Raw genomic sequence first — 18,969 nt, 5'->3', positions numbered from 1 at the left:
ACCCTAAACCTCAGCATCATACAATATACCCAGGTAACAAATTCACACAGCTAGCCCCTGAATCTAAAATAAAAGTTGAATTTTTTTAAAAAAAAAGAAGTAGGGTTTTTGTAAACTCAAAAACCTAAAACGTGTGTCAATGGCTAGGAAGTTAGTGGTAGACGGAGACTGAAAGGCAGCAAGAAATCTACTAGGAAATGCTTTCAGGAAAATGGGCAAGACGTTTTGCAGGTTAGAGGAAGGATGATCTTTATTATGTTACAGAGAAAAAAATGTAAAAGACTGGTAATAATGTGAAGGACAGAAAATGAACCTAATGAGGTAGGTTCTGGCTACCTCAGATTTTGTAGATCTGGCTATCGTTGCCTCTACATAAAATGTTGAAAGTGGCAGTTGGCTTCCTCTAGCTGCATATGACAAGTTATGTGAAGATAGAAATGTGTGAAGGAATTGTTCTGTTTATAAACAGAATGCTAAAGGAAATATAGAAAGGCCAGGACTTACTGGGCTGAAAAATGAAACTATATTTCATCTCAAGTATTATCAGCCAGTAAAAAATTCTCAAGGTGATATAAGGCATGGGCCAAAGATCAAATCTAGAGTTTATCTTTAAGACCCCTTATTAAGACCTCTGGAAGATTTAAGGCAGTATACACGTTAAGTCCAGGTGACTTACGGAAAGTCCACCCTGTCAGCCCACATAATTGTGAGAAATAAGAAGTCATCATGTTTTCAAGCCACTAATAGTTTCAGGATAATTTGCTGTGCAGCTCACAAATGTAGGAGTTATCTATAATTAATTGCCTTAACATATTTTAAACTAAAATCTACTCAATATGTAAATCTAAACATGGGCAATACAACTCTCCCTCCAGAAAAATTAAATAATTGAGCATTCATTAAGATATTACTCATATATAATTAGTTAATGAATTTCTGCCAAAATAACACTATGAAATTCTTTATAATGATGTACTTCTTATAGCTAATACACATTTTTATTGTAATGGAAACTTCCTGGAGATATGGTACCTAATGGTTGAATACATCATTATTGAACACAATAATTTGAATTCAACTACTTGGTATTGAACAATATACTTATTGGAGCTTCAGTTTTCTCATCTACATAATGATGATATGTTTCTCGGGGTTGTTGTGAAGAATAAATGAGGTTATCCCTGGTATAAAGTAAGTCTTAGTACATGTTAGCTGTTTTTAGTTCTCAGACCATGAAGGTCAGTGGCATTAGGCATCAGACCATATCCAGAAGAGCCCGTTTCTGACCTTAGACAGAAGGAGGGACGTATAGTTTTAAATCCACCTCTGAGCCTACAAAAGCAATCCACAGGGCAGATCTGCTATGGGGTATTTTCCTTCTTTCTGACCATCTATTGAGAGAGATATATTTGCTGTTAATATTTCTGGAAAGGCCAAGAAATTATCAGATGAATTTACAGAGATTCAAACTGAAGACATAAAACATTCAATTATTACTTTCCCTGGCAATATATAGGCTAATGTGAAAAACTGGGAAAAAATTCAGGCACATTTTCCTTGATTGCCTTCATCCATTTCTAATTTTCAATGAAGAAATGCTTTTGTTTAATAATGTTCCCAGTTTGCTTTTGTTATGTCTTTATATTTTTAAATCTTTTTAGAAATGTAGCTATTTACCTAAAATCTTAATAAGTACTCATTCTTGGATTACTCATATAACATGTATTTATTAAATGCTTGCTATGATCCTATCACTACGTTAGATATGGAAACACAACAGTGAACAAGAAAGACATAGTTCTTGCCCTCTGGGAACTTCCAGTTTAGTTAGAAATATAGAGGAATGAACAAAAAATATTTCACAATGTTATAATTATTTCAAGAGGGAAAACATACGTTGCTAGAAGCTCAACGAAATGGTATATGGCCCCAATGTGAAAATAAGAGAGAGTGAAGTCCCATGTAGACCTAAAGAGTACAAGCCTAGCAGCAAATAGGAGAAGGTATTGGAGGCAGTGAAAAGGAAATGCACAAGAAGACACTCAGAAGCAAGGAAGCATAGGATATTGGACCTACCTGTGATAAAGGGTTATCTGTGTGGACAAAGAAGCAATTGCATAGATACCTGGAGTCTAAAGGACAAAGAGCCCACATGCCTTATTATCAAAGGCTCCTTTTTACCTGGAGGACAACGGGGACCCCCTACTGGGATGTAGCAAATGGCTTGGAAGAGAAGCAGAAGAAAAAGTGGGAGACAGGGAGCTTTGTTAAGAATCTGCTTCCAACATAGGTGAAGTATCTATGTCAGAACATTTAGTGAAGACAGAAAGGTGGATGGTTAGAGGGTTATTTATAATGTAGAAACCATAGAACATCTGGCTTAATTAGATGTGAGACACAACAGAGATAGAAGAATCAAATTTTAGACTTTATCAACTGCAAAAATAGTGGCATCTTTTTGTGAGATGCACAATATAGGAACACTAGGGGAAGAACAGGTGTTTAGGATGAGATAAATAATTTGCTTTTGAGTATGATGAGGTGTAAGTTTAGATGCCCAATGTATATCTGAGTATACTGGTGTGGATTTTAGGAATCTGACCATCAGAAGAGGAAGACATTCACTCAGTTATCCAGATGTTTTCTTCTGATAATCTGTTTTTTAAATTAACATTACAGAGCCCAAGTATCTGGAAGACGATATTCCAGATTCCAAGATCTGGAAATAAAGATGTTCTCTTCTTGCATGAGTTCTATTAATCAAAAGTCTGTGGATGTCACATGTAAGTATTACCTTCATATGAAAAGATATCCAGCTGGTAACAATTGATGCTTTACCTTGTCATTTATTCAACCTGTGTATTTCTCCTGGCCCCAGAATACATATGAAAATTTTCAAACTAATCATAAAAGAAAAAATTACTTTTTAATTCTTAAATATGATTAGTATGAGTATTAAATAATGGATGAATGCCTCGTATGAACAAGTTGATTCTCATTTGGTAAAACTTTTTGCCCATCATTGTTAATCATCCAGTATTGGATTTGACTTGGAATAACATTACAGAAAATGCAGATAGAAGGTTATCAGTGCTACCTGAAAGGTATGGAGTATGTGGTTTGCTTTGTGTTTTGCATGTGTGTGTTTTTTTATTACATAAGGCTTTGCTATAATCAGGTTGGTACATTATGTTTCACAATGAGCTCATTATGCAAACGCAAACAGCAGCTAAAATTGGCTGACTAATGTATTTCTACAGTATAGAGATGCTTTTTATTAATGAGGCTGATAAGGAAGTTAATTCTTTGTGTTTAAAATAAATCATTTCCAAAAATAAATAGCAAAGCAATCCATAGAAATAGAGGCAAGATGAGAAGCTTCAAGCATGATTTAAGAAGGAAGAAGAGAATTCACACATGTTCATGATTAGAAGTCAAAGTGTTATCAGAGGTAGTCTTGGCCAGTGAAGTTCCATAGCTGGTTCGAAGCCTCTGCTAGTTTAAAAGCAGTTGAAAAAGAAAATTTAACACATACTGGATTAGAAAATGTAGAAATTTAGATATATAGCCTTTTATTTGAATTTTTGGAAGAGTTTAGTTCCACTTCCATACAATTTCAATATAAGTGGTTAGAATCTATCACATAGTCCCCTGAAAAAGACTAGGGATGGCATTTATAAAAGTACTGTATCATAAACCATATCTTGTTTAAATTGGCTGCCACAGCAATAATGAGAACTTAGAAATCATTCTCTTGAAAGACAAGCCCAACTCTTTCCTTGAAAATTCACCTAAAGTAAATTTCCAGAATTCTCTTAGACTAAAGATATTTTAATAATGAGCTGTTTATGGTTATAGAAATATTTATGATCATAGACTTGAGAAAAGATGGAAAAATTGGAAAAGATGAGAGATTAAGAAAATGGTGATGTCAGTGAAATTAAATACATTTATGAGGCATGCATTCTTTGAGGCTTGGCTTACCTTTCTGCAAATATCAAGGATGTTCCCAATAATGGCAGAATCCTTTTACGAACTATCGGTCTATTGATTAAGGGTCTTCCAATATTTCATTATAACCCTCATCTCGGAAAACAAAACTTACAATCAAATAACATGTATAATTGGTTGCACATCAGCTGTGCAATTGCAGGCAAACTACCTAACTTCTCTGAATCAATTTCATTATCCCCAAAAGGAAATAGTATGTGTACCTGGTACACAGTAGACTTTCCATATTTTTTAAATAATAAGAAAATCTGAGTTACCAGAAAGTAGATGTTGAGTACATAAGTGCATACAATGTCTATTTACTATGCATGGATCATTTCATTGAGCTTTTGTAACAACCCAGGCAGTGGGTACAATTATCATTGCTACTTGATAGGTGAAGAAACTGAGAAAAAAAAAGTGAAATAATGAGTCTAAGTCCTGGAAGCTGTTGAATAGGAAAGTCAAGATTCAAACACAGGCCATTTGGCTCCTAAATTTTTGTACTTTACTACAAGGTAGTAGTAAAATGAAAGGTGAAATCGGTAGTCTACAAAACCCCTGGAAATCAGGGATTCATGGAAAGGCCTGGAACACCCGCAAGAACAAAGTAAGATAGGAAACGGCAATATAGCAACATCGTATAACCCAGAAATTGGTTAGAATGACACTGCAGGGGCAAAGTCACTGCTGAGCCTCTCTTTTGCCTCTCTCAAGATCACTTCCGGGAATATTACATAACTTTTCCACATTTCTGTATTTAATGTACTGAGTCCTTGGAAGACATGTATCATTGGCCCAGCCTCAGTTATGTGTCTGAATCTTGAATTTCAGGGTGCAAAAAGACAATTTGTTGTCCTTTGACATTCAGTAACCTCAATGGTACCCTCCATTGAATCACAGAATTTGAGTTATTTCTCCAAAACAGGATGGAGCAATTGATGTTGAACTGTTAAAAAGATTCTGCCCAATATTTTTCCACATAACATGATAAAAATATTCTTTGTAAAGCTAAATAGAGACCTATCTGTTTCCCAAAAGGAGACAATCCAAGTCTTCAAATCAGTATCATCGTGTAATGTACATTTGTCCTTTGGCTCTGTCACATCTCCTTTGAATATTCTGCAATCTTAGACCTACATTTTTCCATATGATAGGCACGAGTCACAAGAGTGGCTCTTAAGCACTGGAAGTGGGGCCAGTATGAATTGAGATGAGCGTTGTTAAATATACAGCGGATTTTGAACACATATACGTTTAAATGGTAATGCTTAAAATTTAATTTTAATTAAATAAAATATATTATTACTTGTAATTTTACTTGTGTTTTGCTCATTTAGCGTGAGTACCTGAAATGTTGAAATTACATATGTGGGTCAAATGATGTTTATATTGGAAAGAGCTGCTCCAGACTAAATGGTATATAGTTAAGCACTAATACCAACACACCCCACACACTGTATTTGGAGAGGCAGTGGGGCAATATGGAAATTACTTAAAATATATAAATATATACGTTACATTTACCAATGATCACGGGAAGTGCTTGGTTTAAACTGACATGCCCACAGAGAATGACCATACATGTTAGCTAAAATGCTTTCAGTCACAGATTGAAGGCATCAGTAAAAACCTAAAGGTGCAGGGTCTTGAGAAGTCAAGATCTTGGAGAGAAGGAAAATGCACTGAAGTGAGCTCGACATGGTACCACCAATTTTCCCTGAAGGTAATTGCCAACTTTTAAATTGCAAATGTGCAGAATGATATAGAAAAAGCAGAAAGTAGCCACTAAGAGGCTAAAAAGACAAGCAGAGTAAACAATTTAAAAAAAATTATCTTCTGGTACTAAAGAGTTCACCAAATCTGTTAAGAACCCAGGCATGCAGATGAAACACTGGAAAGGCTACACCCTAGGAGAAGGGCAAACCAGAAATAGATTAACCTCAAATAGATTAATGTAATTTACTTAATATCTATCTACTTAGCAGACACAAATAAATACTTTATAAAGGAACAGTAGTCATAAAACTTTTTTTTTTGTTTGTTTTTGAGACGGAGTTTCGCTCTTGTTACCCAGGCTGGAGTGCAATGGCTCGATCTCGGCTCACCGCAACCTCTGCCTCCTGGGTTCAGGCAATTCTCCTGCCTCAGCCTCCTGAGTAGCTGGGATTACAGGCACGTGCCACCATGCCCAGCTAATTTTTTGTATTTTTAGTAGAGACGGAGTTTCACCATGTTGACCAGGATGGTCTCGATCTCTTGACCTCGTGATCCACCCGCCTCGGCCTCCCAAAGTGCTGGGATTACAGGCTTGAGCCACCGCGCCCGGCCCATAAAACTATTTTTATACTGTCCATAATTCAATAAACAAATTATCAAACGTGACAGAAAAAAGCAACCTTACACATACACACACACACACACACACACACACACACACACACGCCTAGAGAAAAAGGCTAACAGGTGATCCAAATATTGGCATTATTAGATCCAGACTTGGAAGATAAACTATAAATTTTATAATCAAGAAAATCCACAAAAAACTAGACCTATTAAAAAGCAAACATGGTCATGATGTTAATAATAAAATTGGCAATATAATGGATGGTTATAATAGTAGATTAAACACAGCAGAAGAGAGGATTAGTGAATTGAAAAATCAGTTAAAACATCTAGAGTTCAGGATAAGAAGAATATATGTTGGAAAGTAATAATTAAAAAGAGAGCCCAAAAGAGATACATGGACAGAATGACAAGGTGTGTGAGTCTCTGCATATATAATTAGGCAAGAGTCTGAGGAGAGTGAAAATAGTAAAAAAAGATAATGGCAGTTGCAGGGATAATAGCTGTAAAGTTTCCAAGACTAGCAGCAAAATAGCAAGTCATAGTTTTGAAATGTTCTGCAAATCCTAAGTACAGAAAATCATACGTAAGCATATCATAGTAAAGCTGTCAGAAATTAAAGATAAATGATTAATCTGAAAAATAGCCATAGGAATGAAGTAAAAATAAGAGATACAAAAGTAGTTGAGCATATCAAGTCAAACATAAAAGACTACTGTTTGTAAATAAAACCAGATACACGAGAGTATTGTTTCTAAATTTGTATTTATATCAAGTCCAAAAACAAGCAAAACTAATCTAAAGTGATTTAAATTGGAAGAGTAATTAAAATTGACAGAGTTCATTGACTGAATAGGAGCCACAGGAGACTTCTGGGGTGCTGATAATATTCTACAGCTTGACCTTCTCATGATTATGCAAGTGTATTTAATTTTTTGAATTACATCAATCTGCACATTTAATATATGTACTTCTTTTAACCATATGTGTGTCATATGGGCTACTTCGATAAATTTGTTTTTCTGCAAAATGAAGGAATATGATTAGAACTCAATTCTTTGCTTCCAAAACTTCCCATAAAACCATTAAATGATATTTATAATTCATTTTCCACTTCTGTTTGTTGTTCTTGCCTTTGATTGCCAATGTAGTATCCAAAACCTCTTTTACTAAAAATATTTAGTCCTTGCTCATTTTGTTGATTTTGTTAGAAGAGTCTTCCAACAACTTCTACCATCAGCCTGGGTGGTAGAAGAAGACAACTTATGGTACACCAATTTCTCTTTTTCTTTTTTTTCTAATCCCTGAATTTATTTTAATGTAATTACCTTATTTTCCTTTGATTGCCAGGACTGATCAGCTTAGCCAATACCATAGCCCATTTTTTTACTTGTTGGCCTGGTTGTGTGAGAGCTGAAAGAACTCCCTTATGCTCTCTCAGTTTCAAATCAAATAGGACTAAACTTGGGTTACATTGATAACACAATATTTTAATCAAGTCACAGGGACTAGAAGAAATAATGTTGCAAATAGAACACTTATAATTCATGTCACAATTGGAAAAAAGAAAAAAATCCCTTGTTTTTAGAGTTGTATACTCTGAATCCAGGCTGCTGGTGCTGCTGAGGCTGATGATAATACCAATGAAAACAACAATATTTATTAAAATTTATTATTTACTAGACACTTTGCTGAGCAGATTGCATGTAGTAATTTATTTAAGCTTCAAAAAACCTAATTAAGTACGTTGAGTATTATCCATATTGAGGACAAGAAAACTGAGACACAAAAAGGTTAAATAATTTTTCAGGTCACACAGCTAGTAGAGAAAGAGCAGAGATTTAAACTAAAGCATAACTACTCCAGTCTTGTAGGGAAATTCAAAGTTTACTTCTGAAGGTTCAGGTATAAATATTTTTAAATGAATTGGCAATAAACTGAGTAACAGGGAAAAAGCATACAATTTATTAATGAGCACACATGTGGGAGCCATAGACACAATATGAGACTCCAAGAAGGCTGTCAGCTGGATGGTGGAAGCTTAAACAACCTCTTCAGAACTGAGACAAAGTTGGGGACTGTAGGCAATTTTAGAACATTAGTGAAGGATTTTAGGAGAGATGAACGGCCGCAGGAGACAGAAATTAGCTTGCAAATAATTCTCTTTGCCAAGTGAATAAGACATGAAAACAAACAATAGTTTGGGCTCTAGATGTGCTGTTTAGTGTTCAGTATTGTTCTCTGTGGTATGAAATTTAATCTTCTCTGGATAATAAAATTTTAGGGATGGGATCAAAGGCATTTGTGTTCCTCTTTGGCAGGTGCAGTTTCGAGGTAGATAAGAGAATTTCAGATAAGGGATATTTCAAGCATATCCTGTGCTTTGGGAGAAACAGACGGTTCAGAAACAGGAGGAAAAGAGGTGGGGAAAGTCAGAGAGATCTTGAGGCTGCTTCTTTAGTTCAGCATGTCAAAGTACCATATTTTGAGGTATCATTTTGACCCCTTATAGTCAGAAGCTCTGTTTTGTTTGTTTGTTAACAGTTTTAGTGAGGTATAATTTGCACAATGAACTCACTTGAAATAAATGGTTTGATAGTTTAATATACATGCAACCCATTAAGCCACCACCACAATCAAGATAATAAACATAAACTTTAGCACCCAATAATTTTATCATACTTCTCAGTAATCCCGTTTTCTCACTCTTCTCTGAACCCCCATTCTCAGGCAACTATGTAGCCACTTTCTAGCATAATAGGTGAGTTTACATTTTCTAGAATTTTATATAAATGGAGACATAGGGTAACCTGGCTTATTTCACTCATGATCTATTCATATTATTGTATGTACCTGATACGGTTTGGCTGCGTCCCCATCCAAATCTCATCTCAAATTGTAACACCCATAATCCCCACATGTCCAGGGAGGGATCTGGCAGGAGGTCATTGGATCATGGAGTCAGTGTCCCCCATGCTGTTCTCATGATAGTGAGTGAGTTTTCATAAGATTTGACGGTTTTATAAGTGGCAGTTTCCCCTGGGCTTTTCTCTTTTCTGCCACCTTCTGAAGAAGGCACCTGCTTCTTCTTTGCCTTCCACTATGACTGTAAGTTTCCTGAGACATCCCTAGCCTTGCAGAACTATGAGTCAATTAAACCTCTTTCCTTTATAAATTAGCCAGTCTCAGGTAGTATCTTTATAGCAGTATGAAAACAGACTAATAACAGTACCAATAATTCATTTCTTTTTATAGTTTAGTAGTATTCTGCTTTATAGATGTACTACAATTTATTTATCCACTGGTTCACTGACATTTGAGTTGTTTCCAGTCTTTGGTTTTTACAAATGAAGCTGCAAAGAACATATGTGTACAAGTCTTTGTATGGAAATATGCTTTCATTTCTCTTGGGAAATACCTTTAGATAAAGGTAAAATCACATGGCAGGCATACACTTCATTTTTAAAGAAGCTGCCAGACAGTTTTCTAAAGTGATTGTACCATTTTGTATTATCTCCAGCAATATATGACAGTTTCACATGTTCCAGATGCACAGCTGAAATGACAGGACTTTTTAATTTTAGACATTTCAATAGGTGTATATTAGTATTTCATGGTGGTTTTAATTTCCATTGTCCTTGGAAATAATGATGCTAAGCATCTTTTCATGTGCTTGTCATCAATATATCTGTTTTAGTGAAGTGTATGTTAAATACTTGACCAGTTTTAATTGGGTTATTTGGTTTCATATTAAATTTTGAGAGTAGTTTATCTATTCTGGATAAGTCTTGCTTTAGATATATAACTAGCAAATTTTTTTTCCATGTCTTTGACTGGACTTTTTTTTTTTGGTCTTTTAACGATTTTGAAGAGCAAAAGTTGTTAATTTTGATGAAGTGTAGTTTTTTTCTTTTCTGAATAGTGCTTTTGGTGTTATATTTAAGAACCTTTGCTTAAGCCAACATCACAATAATTTTCTCTATACTTTTGGAAGTTTTATACTATTGGGCTTTACATTGAGATCTCTGATCCATTTGAGTCCATTTTTGTATATCCATTTGAGTCCATTTTGTATATTCATCAAAGTTCATTTTTCTGCACATTGTTACAGGTTGAATTGTATCCCCTCTAAAGGTGTTGAAGTCCTAATCCTCATTATTTGTGGTACCTGTGAATATTACCTTATTTGAATACAAGGTCTTTGCAGATGATCAAGTAAAGACAAGATTATTAGAATGACTAATAGGTTATTAATGTGACTGGCAATCTTATAAGACACACACACACACACACACACACACACACACACACACACACACAGAGGACTATGTAGACATAAAGGCAATGTTTGAGGTAATGCCGAGGAATGCCAAAGATTGCCAACAAACCATCAAAAGATAGGTGAGAGACATGAAATAGACTCTTTCTCACAGCTCTTAGAAGGAACAAACCCTGCTGACACCTTGATTCAGACTCTAGCATCCAGAATTCTTGGACAAGAAATTTCTGTTTAGCAAGTCATCCAATATGTGGTAATTTGTTATGGCTACCCTAGCAAACTAATATACCCATGCATCTAATTGTTCTAGAATTATTTGTTAAACAGAAAATTTTTCTTCCACTTAATTGTTTTTGCATTTTGTCTAAAGACAATTGGTTGTATAGCTGTGAATCTTTTACTGGATCCTCTTCTGTTCCATCTATCATTTGTCTATCAACAGCAGTATCATAGTACATTGATAGTGTAGAATGCATAATATAACTTGAAGTCAGTACAGGACCTCCAATTTTGTTATTTTTAAAGTTATTTAGTTTTTAAAAAATTACAGATATTTTGCATTTCTATGAAATTTTTAGAATCAACTTTCCAAGTTTTACCCAAAAAGGCTTGATGGAATTTTATCAAGATTGCTTTGAATGTATAGCTCAATTTATGAAGAATTGACATACTTTTAATACTGAGCCTTCTGGTCTATGAACATGGTATAATTTTCCATTTATGTAGGGCTTTAATTGACCTCAATAAGTTTTGCTCTTTTCATTGTACAATCTTTGCAGTTCTTTTGCCCATGCATTTCTGAGTGCTTTATATTTTGGATTCTTTTATACAAAAATAATATTTTAAAAAATTTAATTTTCTGATTGCTCACTGCTAATGATTTTTTTTGTTTGTTGACCTTGTATGCTAAAACATTGCTAAAGTTATCTATTCGTTCTACCAGAATTTTTTGTGTGTAAATATGAGTGTATGTGGTGTATGTGTGTATGTCATATATACATATATACACATACTCATACACACATCCCTATATATATGTATATTATATATAATATACCTACAAATAATATACACATACACACACTCATATATATGGGTGTCTATATGTGTGCATGTATATGCATTATATGCACCCATACATATGTGTGTGTCTGAGATCTAAGAACTGCAGTCTCAGATCTCGGACACACACACATATTATATAAGGAATTAAATTGATTGAATATTGAATGATAACCCAACCATTCCTGAAATAAACTCTATTTTGTGATGATACATTATTCTTTTTATACATTTTTGGAGTCTTTTGCTATATATTTTTTTAAACTTTTCAAGGTATCCTTTTGGGTACAGTTTGTCTACAGTTTTCCTTTTTTGCAACAATTTTTGTTTGGTTTGGTTTAAGAGTTAAAGTAGCCTAAGAATTAATTGGTAATTACGAGCAAGAAGCAGCTTCTCTGTTACTTTTGGAATCTCCACCTGATTCAGCCGGCCTGCCTCCACTCCTCCCCACTCCACGCTACCATGATCATTAGGGTGACCCAGAAGTCCTGCAAGGTGTCCACCTCTGGCCCCCAGGCCTTCAGCAGCTTCTCCCACAAGAGTGGGCTGGGTGCCCGCATTAACTCCTCAAGCTTCTCCTAAGTGGGCAGCAGCAGCTTCCGGGGTGGCCTAGGCAGAGGCCAGTGGCATGGGAGGCATCACTGCCATCATGGTCAACCAGAGCCTGCTGGGCCCCCTTAACCTGGCAGTGGACCCCAACATCCAGGTCGTGTGCACCCAGGAGAAGGATCATATCAAGACCTTCAACAACAAGTTTGCCTCCTTCATCGACAAGGTAGGGTTCCTGAAGCAGCAGCACGAGATGCTGGAGACCAAGTGGAGCCTCCTGCAGCAGCAGAAGACCGCTCCAAGCAGTGTGGACAACATGTTCGAGAGCTACAGCAACAACCTTAGGTGGCAGCTGGAGACTCTGGACCAGAAGAAGCTGAAGCTGGGGGCAGAGCTTGGTAACATGCAGGGGCTGGTGGGGGACTTCAAAAACAAGTACCAGGATGAGATCAATAAGCCAATGGAGATGAAGTATGTATTTGTCTTCATCAAAAAGGATGTGGATGAAGCTTACATGAACAAGGTAGAGCTGGAGTCTCGCCTGGAAGGGCTGACTGACGAGATCAACGTCCTCAGGCAGCTGTAGGAAAAGGAGACCCGGGAGCTGCAGTCCCAGATCTCAGACACCGGCTCCCTGGACATGGACAACATCACGGCTGAGGTCAAGGCGCAGTAGGAGGAGATCGCCAACCGCAGCCGCGCTGAGGCGGAGAACACGCACCAGATCAAGTATGAGGAGCTGCAGACGCTGGCTGGGAAGCACGGGGATGACCTGTGGCTGCAAAGACTGAGATCTCCGGGGTGAACTGGAACATCAGCCGGCTCCAGGCTGAGATCGAGGGCCTCAAAGGCCAGAGGGCTTCCCTGGAGGCCGGCATGGCAGATGCCGAGCAGCATGGGGAGCTGGAGGTTAAGGATGCCAACGCCAAGCTGTCTGAGCTGGAGGCCGCCCTGCAGTGGGCCATGCAGGACACGGCGTGGCAGCTGCGTGAGTACCAGGAGCTGATGGACGTCAAGCTGGCCCTGATCATCGAGATCGCCCCCTAAAGGAAGCTGCTGGAGGGTGAGGGGAGCCGGCCGCAGTCTGGGATGCAGAACATGAGTAGCCACACCGAGACCACCAGCCGCTATTCTGGTGGTCTGAGCTCCGCCTGTAGGGGCCTCACAAGCCCCGGCCTCAGCTATGACCTGTGCTCCAGCTTTGGCTCTGGTTCTTAATTGTGACATTTATATCATTTGTATATAATGTAATTTTTGATTTAGAAAATTTTAAAATTACTCCATTTTTATTTGACTTTTACTTATTCCTTTGGATCTTCGTTCATATGTTTTCTTTTTTTGCCTTCTTTTACATTAAGCACTTTTTATGATTGTGTTTTTTCTTTTCTATTGGTTATTAACTACAATTCTGATTAGTGTTATTTTACATTTTGCTTCATGGTTGTGGGCAAACATTAGCTTACTTCAGTCTACCTTCAAGTAATAATATACAACTTTCTTTTTTTCTTTTTCTTTTCTTTTCTTTTTTTTTTTTTTTTTTTCGATGGAGTCTCACTCTGTTGCCCAGGCTGGAGTGCAATGTGTGATCTTGGCTCACTGCAACCTTTACCTCCTGGATTTAAGTGGTTCTCCCACCTGAGTCTTCCTAGTAGCGGGGACTACTGGCATGCACCACCACACCTGGCTTTTTTTTTTTTTTTTTTTTTTTGTATTTTTAGTAGAGTCAGGGTTTTCACCATGTTGGCCAGGCTGGTCTTAAAATCCTGATCTTAAGTGATCTGCCCACCTTGGTCTCCTAAAGTGCTGAGATTACAGGCATGAGCCACCACTCCCAGCCCATATTATACAACTTTCTATGTATTATAAGAACTTACCAATACTGGACTCCTAGTGTACTTCTTCCAATTCCTTGTCTCTCTGTGCTATTATTGCCATACATTTCATAATTCCCTTGAATAACATATTCTTTTTGTGTGCTTTAAAGAGTAAATTCTCTTTTAAAGAAACAAATAAGTGTCTTCATATTTATTCATGTAGTTATAATTTCTGTAATATTCATTTGTTTATGTAGATCCAGATCTCTATCTGGTAGTATTTTTATTCTGCTTGAAAAACCTTCCTTTTGATATTTCTTATAGCTCAAGTCTCTTACTGTTAAATTTTTTCGGACTTTGCACATCTAAAACTGTCTCTGTTTCGCTTTTATGTTTATAAGTTACTTTTTTCCAGGTTAAAAATTCTAATTCGACAGTTTTAATCTTTCAGTATATTGCTCCACTGTCACATTATTTCCAGAAAAACAAAACAAAACAACCTCTGTTATCATTACGTTTGTCCTCTTTATAATGTCTTTTTTCTGTCTTCCAAGATTTCCTCTTTATTATTGTTGTAAGCAATCTGATTACGATATGCTTTCATGTTTTTTTTTTTTTTTTTTTTTTTTTTTTTTCGTGTTTCTTGGGTTTCTAATAACTAAGGCTACTAAGGCTTTACAGCTTTCTTCAGCTTTGGGAAATCCTTAGCCATTATCTTTTCACACATTTTTTTTCTTCACCCTCCCTCTTGTTTCAAAACTCCAGTTGCATATGTATTTAGCAGCTTAAATTATCCCATACTTCACTGATGATCTCTTCATTTCTTTCCACTTTTTTCTTCTGTTTTGTTTTGAACAATTATGCATAGCTGTATGTTCAAGCTCATTAATCCTTTTTTTCTGCAATTGCTAATCTTCCCTTAATGTCATCCAAACATAGTTTTCATCTCTGACACTGTAGCTTTTAAATCTAGAATTTTGATTTGAGTTTTTTCTATAGCTTTTATGCCTCTACTTTACCCATTTAATTTTTCTTTTTAGTTTTTAAACATATGAAATATATTTATAATAACTCTTTTAATGTTTTTTTCTACTAAATCTTTCATACATGTCATTTCTGCCTCAATTTTAATTAATGCCATTTTCTTCTCATCTCTTGCTTCTTTGCATGCATAGTCATATTTTGGATCACAGGCCTTGCATATTTTATCTTGTCATTTGCTTAACTTTTTTTTTATTTAAAAATATTCTTAGAAGAAAAGATGATGAAGATAGGTTGATAAATGAGAGCAAATCCAGTCTGCTAGGAAAACTAAGACCTAGTACTTTCCAGATCAGTAGGGTGACTACAGTGTACAATAATCTTTTGTATATAATCTTTTGCAAAGTATATGAATATATTAAATTATCACATTTCCTGAAAATATGTAAACCTATTATGTACAAATACAATTTTTAAAAAAAACAGCTAAAAAATAGAAGTATTCTTGGCCTTTGTACTGGATGCAGTTGATACTTGCAAATTGTTTAATGCTTTCAAGTCTCTACCTTTTAAGCTTCATTAAATGGACCAGAGTACTGTTTATCCTTGAGTTAATTTCCCCACTACTGAGGCAAGACCTCTGTTAGTGCTCTAATTGATGCTTCATCAATTATGGTTTTCTACTCTGTTAGAAACAGACATTGTAAACCCTTTGGAACTTAGGACACTCTTTGTTCTGATTTCTTTGGATAGTTATTTTTTCTGTATTGGCTATCTTATTCATATGCATGTGCAAATCATACTTAATTGAAACCTTCAGGGATACCTTTTTCAAGTCCTCAGAGTACCTTTTCTGTACATCTCTCTTTCTCTAGCACTCTGCCCTGAGAGCTCTAGACAGACTTGCTTTCTCAGACTCCCAGGTACATCTCAACTCAGAGAAACCATCAGATTCAGTCTGGGTTTCCTTTCTCTATACTGTGGCCCAGACTATTATTCTATCCAGTAATCTGGGTCAATCATAATGAAGCCTTTATTTCTCTTCCTCTCTAAATCATCACTATTCTTTATAGATTGATGCCCAATCCAATGTCTTGAGCATCATTGTTCTATGTATGGTCTTATTACCTTTTTTTTTTTTTTTTTTTTTTTTTTTTTTTTTTTTTAATTTCATTTAGTCTATCTGAAACAGAAGTGTCCTGAACTGGAACTCGTGACTACTTCACCATGCAACTTTTTTCTTAATGTACTATTTGCTAGTTTGGTAAGATAACCCTTCCTTCTTTAAAGCACTCACTGTTTTGATAGAGGATAGATAGGTAATTTTTTCTCAGCTGGCACTGTTACACGTCTAACTAGACCATTTCACATTTCTATAAAACCACAGATAAGTGATAAGCTTTGCAAGTCTCATGGGCATTGGCCTATTGTTTTTCACAGTAAATGGAGTTCCTTGGTTGAAACAGACAAGGATGGTCATATGCAGATTTATTAAATGGAAATCTCAGTAGAAACAAGATCATAAAGAAAGAAACTATAAATTTGAAATAAATGTTGATTTCAATGAAAAAATAAGTAGTTTTTTCCAAGATTAATAGTGTTTCAGAAAACACATTTTATACTAAGGATACTCTAATGAGACCACAGTAGTGACTTTGTATTGACCGTAAATGAGCATTACTTTGTGATATGCCACATTCAGCCTTGCTGAAGGGACATCTCACACTGCCAAAATTCCCATATTATTCTTGAGTTCTTTGAGAATATTATATGATAGTTGTAGAGAAAAGTGACTAATAATTACAAAACAAGTACATCATCAATATAGTTATTTTAATTCTTCTCTACAAGATCAACTTCTTGTTGTATATTTATGTGGGACTCTAGAAGCACATTTTGAATGGCCTAGACATGGGCAATCTTCTCTAATTATGCCCTTCAGGCTATAACACCACAGAATTGTAATTCCAAATGTGATCACTATGTCATGAAGAATCACCTATAACTTGGGTTTTTTTTTTTTTTTTTTTTTTGCTCCTTGGCTAACTTCTCATTAAAAAAAAAAACTTCCCACAAAGCCACAAGAATGGGTTGAAGAAAGGCCATCATTGTGCCTAGTGTAAGCACACGATGTGTGTGAACCACCTGCTCATTCAACTCAGAGGTGTCTTCAGGAACTCTTCATTTAGTTTTCACAAACTAGATTATTTATACTTGACAGTGGTTTGCTATTGGGCATGTGCCAAAGTAATTAACAACACTTATTTTACTGTTAAAACCTGGGTTGCATAATCATTTGGTGAACCTATGATCAAACACCCATCAGTGCCTCTTAAAGAGTTGACCATATAATTTATTAACAAAATTAGGACAACATGAGTAAAGTAGGACTGTGCCAGAAAACAGAATAATAACCACTTTATAATACTTTACAACTCTAAGCAAGCCAAGAGTTAATTCCTTTTTTTTTTTGAGATGGAGTTTCACTCTTGTTACCCAGGCTGGAATGCAATGGTAATGGCACAACCTTGGTTCACTGCAACCTCCACCAATTGGGTTCAAGCCATTCTGCTGCCTCAGTCTCTCAAGTAGCTGGAATTACAGGCACCCACAACCACATCCGGCTAATTGTTGTATTTTTATTAGAGATGGAGTTTCATCATGTTGACCAGATTGGTCTTGAACTTCTGATCTCAAGTGATCTGCCTGTCTCAGCCTCCCTAAGTGCTGGGATTCCAGGCATGAGCCACCTCACTTGTCCACAAGAGTTAATTCTTAAAAGAAGAACACTAGTTTCCAAAGAGAGGTGGCTTTGCTTCAAAACCATAAGGGTAATATGGAAATGGGTTCGAATTTAACAATCTAAAAGGCCTTTAGGAGGAAAAAGCACTGATGAGTGAAGGCCTGAGTTTGATGTCAGAGCAGAACTACAAATCCAGCTTTGGACTCTAGGTCCCATCTCCTGTACTTTGCCATCAGCTATCTAACCCCACAAACCTTGTATTCACCATGATGTACCCCAGAACCAAATGCTGCTTTGTCTGAGAGTCCTTGGGAGAAGGTTTTAGGCATCCTACTTCCTGCTCAGGTCCAATATCTTAGCTTCATCTTCACCGTGGAGAAAATACTGGGAACAGTCCAGTAGAGCAGGCACCAGCCATTTCTGAAAGTGAATCTGTGCTCTACTTTCAAGTTCTACACACAGGGTTTGCAACATATACAATGGTGCAGAAGGCCACTAGTAGCCCCAATTTAGCAGTGATACTGACATATACTCCAAGTTTCCATTTTCAGCCAGTATGCTGTCCAAAGAGCTTTATCATTGAGCTTCATGAGTAGGGAGTTGAGAGCTACGCAGTGGGGTGCAAGAATAGCTCTTCATTCTGAGGATTGTGACCCTTTCAAGTTGAAGATTTATCGTACCCCAGCACTCCAGTAGGTCCTGCTGCTTAGATACCAATGGTCATAGTCACACACTTCCAGTAGAACCCTCATTTGCAACTAGCCAGCAGTTTATTCCTCCTCTATGTGCTCTTCTGTGACCTGAACACTATTCCCTCTCTAGAGTAAACTGAGCAGCTGGAAGCCCTCAATCCTGCATGTCTCCCTGGAAAGAAAGCTCGTGGTCTATGTGTTGGACCCTTAATCATGGTGTTCCTCAGCCTTGAGCCTCCTGTCCACCAGGTTCCCACTGTTCTCTACCTGCAAGGGTTTTGAGACATCAATTGTGATTGCCGTCTTCTGTCTTTCCTGTCAGACTCCCTTCTCCTCCCACCAAAAGAGACAGGGATTTAGGTTCATTTTTAATTTGAATAAAATAAAATTTTAACATAAAAATGAACAATGAAGAGAATATGTCCCTTCTCTTCTGATTTCTTTCTCAGAAGCTAGACAACCATCATTTCTTTTTCTACTCCCATTCCTCTACTCTAGACACTTTCTGGTTTA

The 18,969-nt window shown here is 36.5% G+C and overlaps 1 pseudogene; it reads left to right on the top strand.

Moving 5' to 3' along the window:
• Positions 1–12,113: 12,113 nt before the first annotated feature.
• LOC101052130 (keratin, type II cytoskeletal 8 pseudogene) lies at positions 12,114–13,444 on the top strand (annotated as a pseudogene).
• Positions 13,445–18,969: the final 5,525 nt, after the last annotated feature.

The sequence above is a fragment of the Saimiri boliviensis genome, chromosome 7 (assembly GCF_048565385.1).
Source record: "Saimiri boliviensis isolate mSaiBol1 chromosome 7, mSaiBol1.pri, whole genome shotgun sequence".
NCBI classification, from domain to species: domain Eukaryota; kingdom Metazoa; phylum Chordata; class Mammalia; order Primates; family Cebidae; genus Saimiri; species Saimiri boliviensis.
This window is presented reverse-complemented; position numbering and strand designations above follow the sequence as displayed.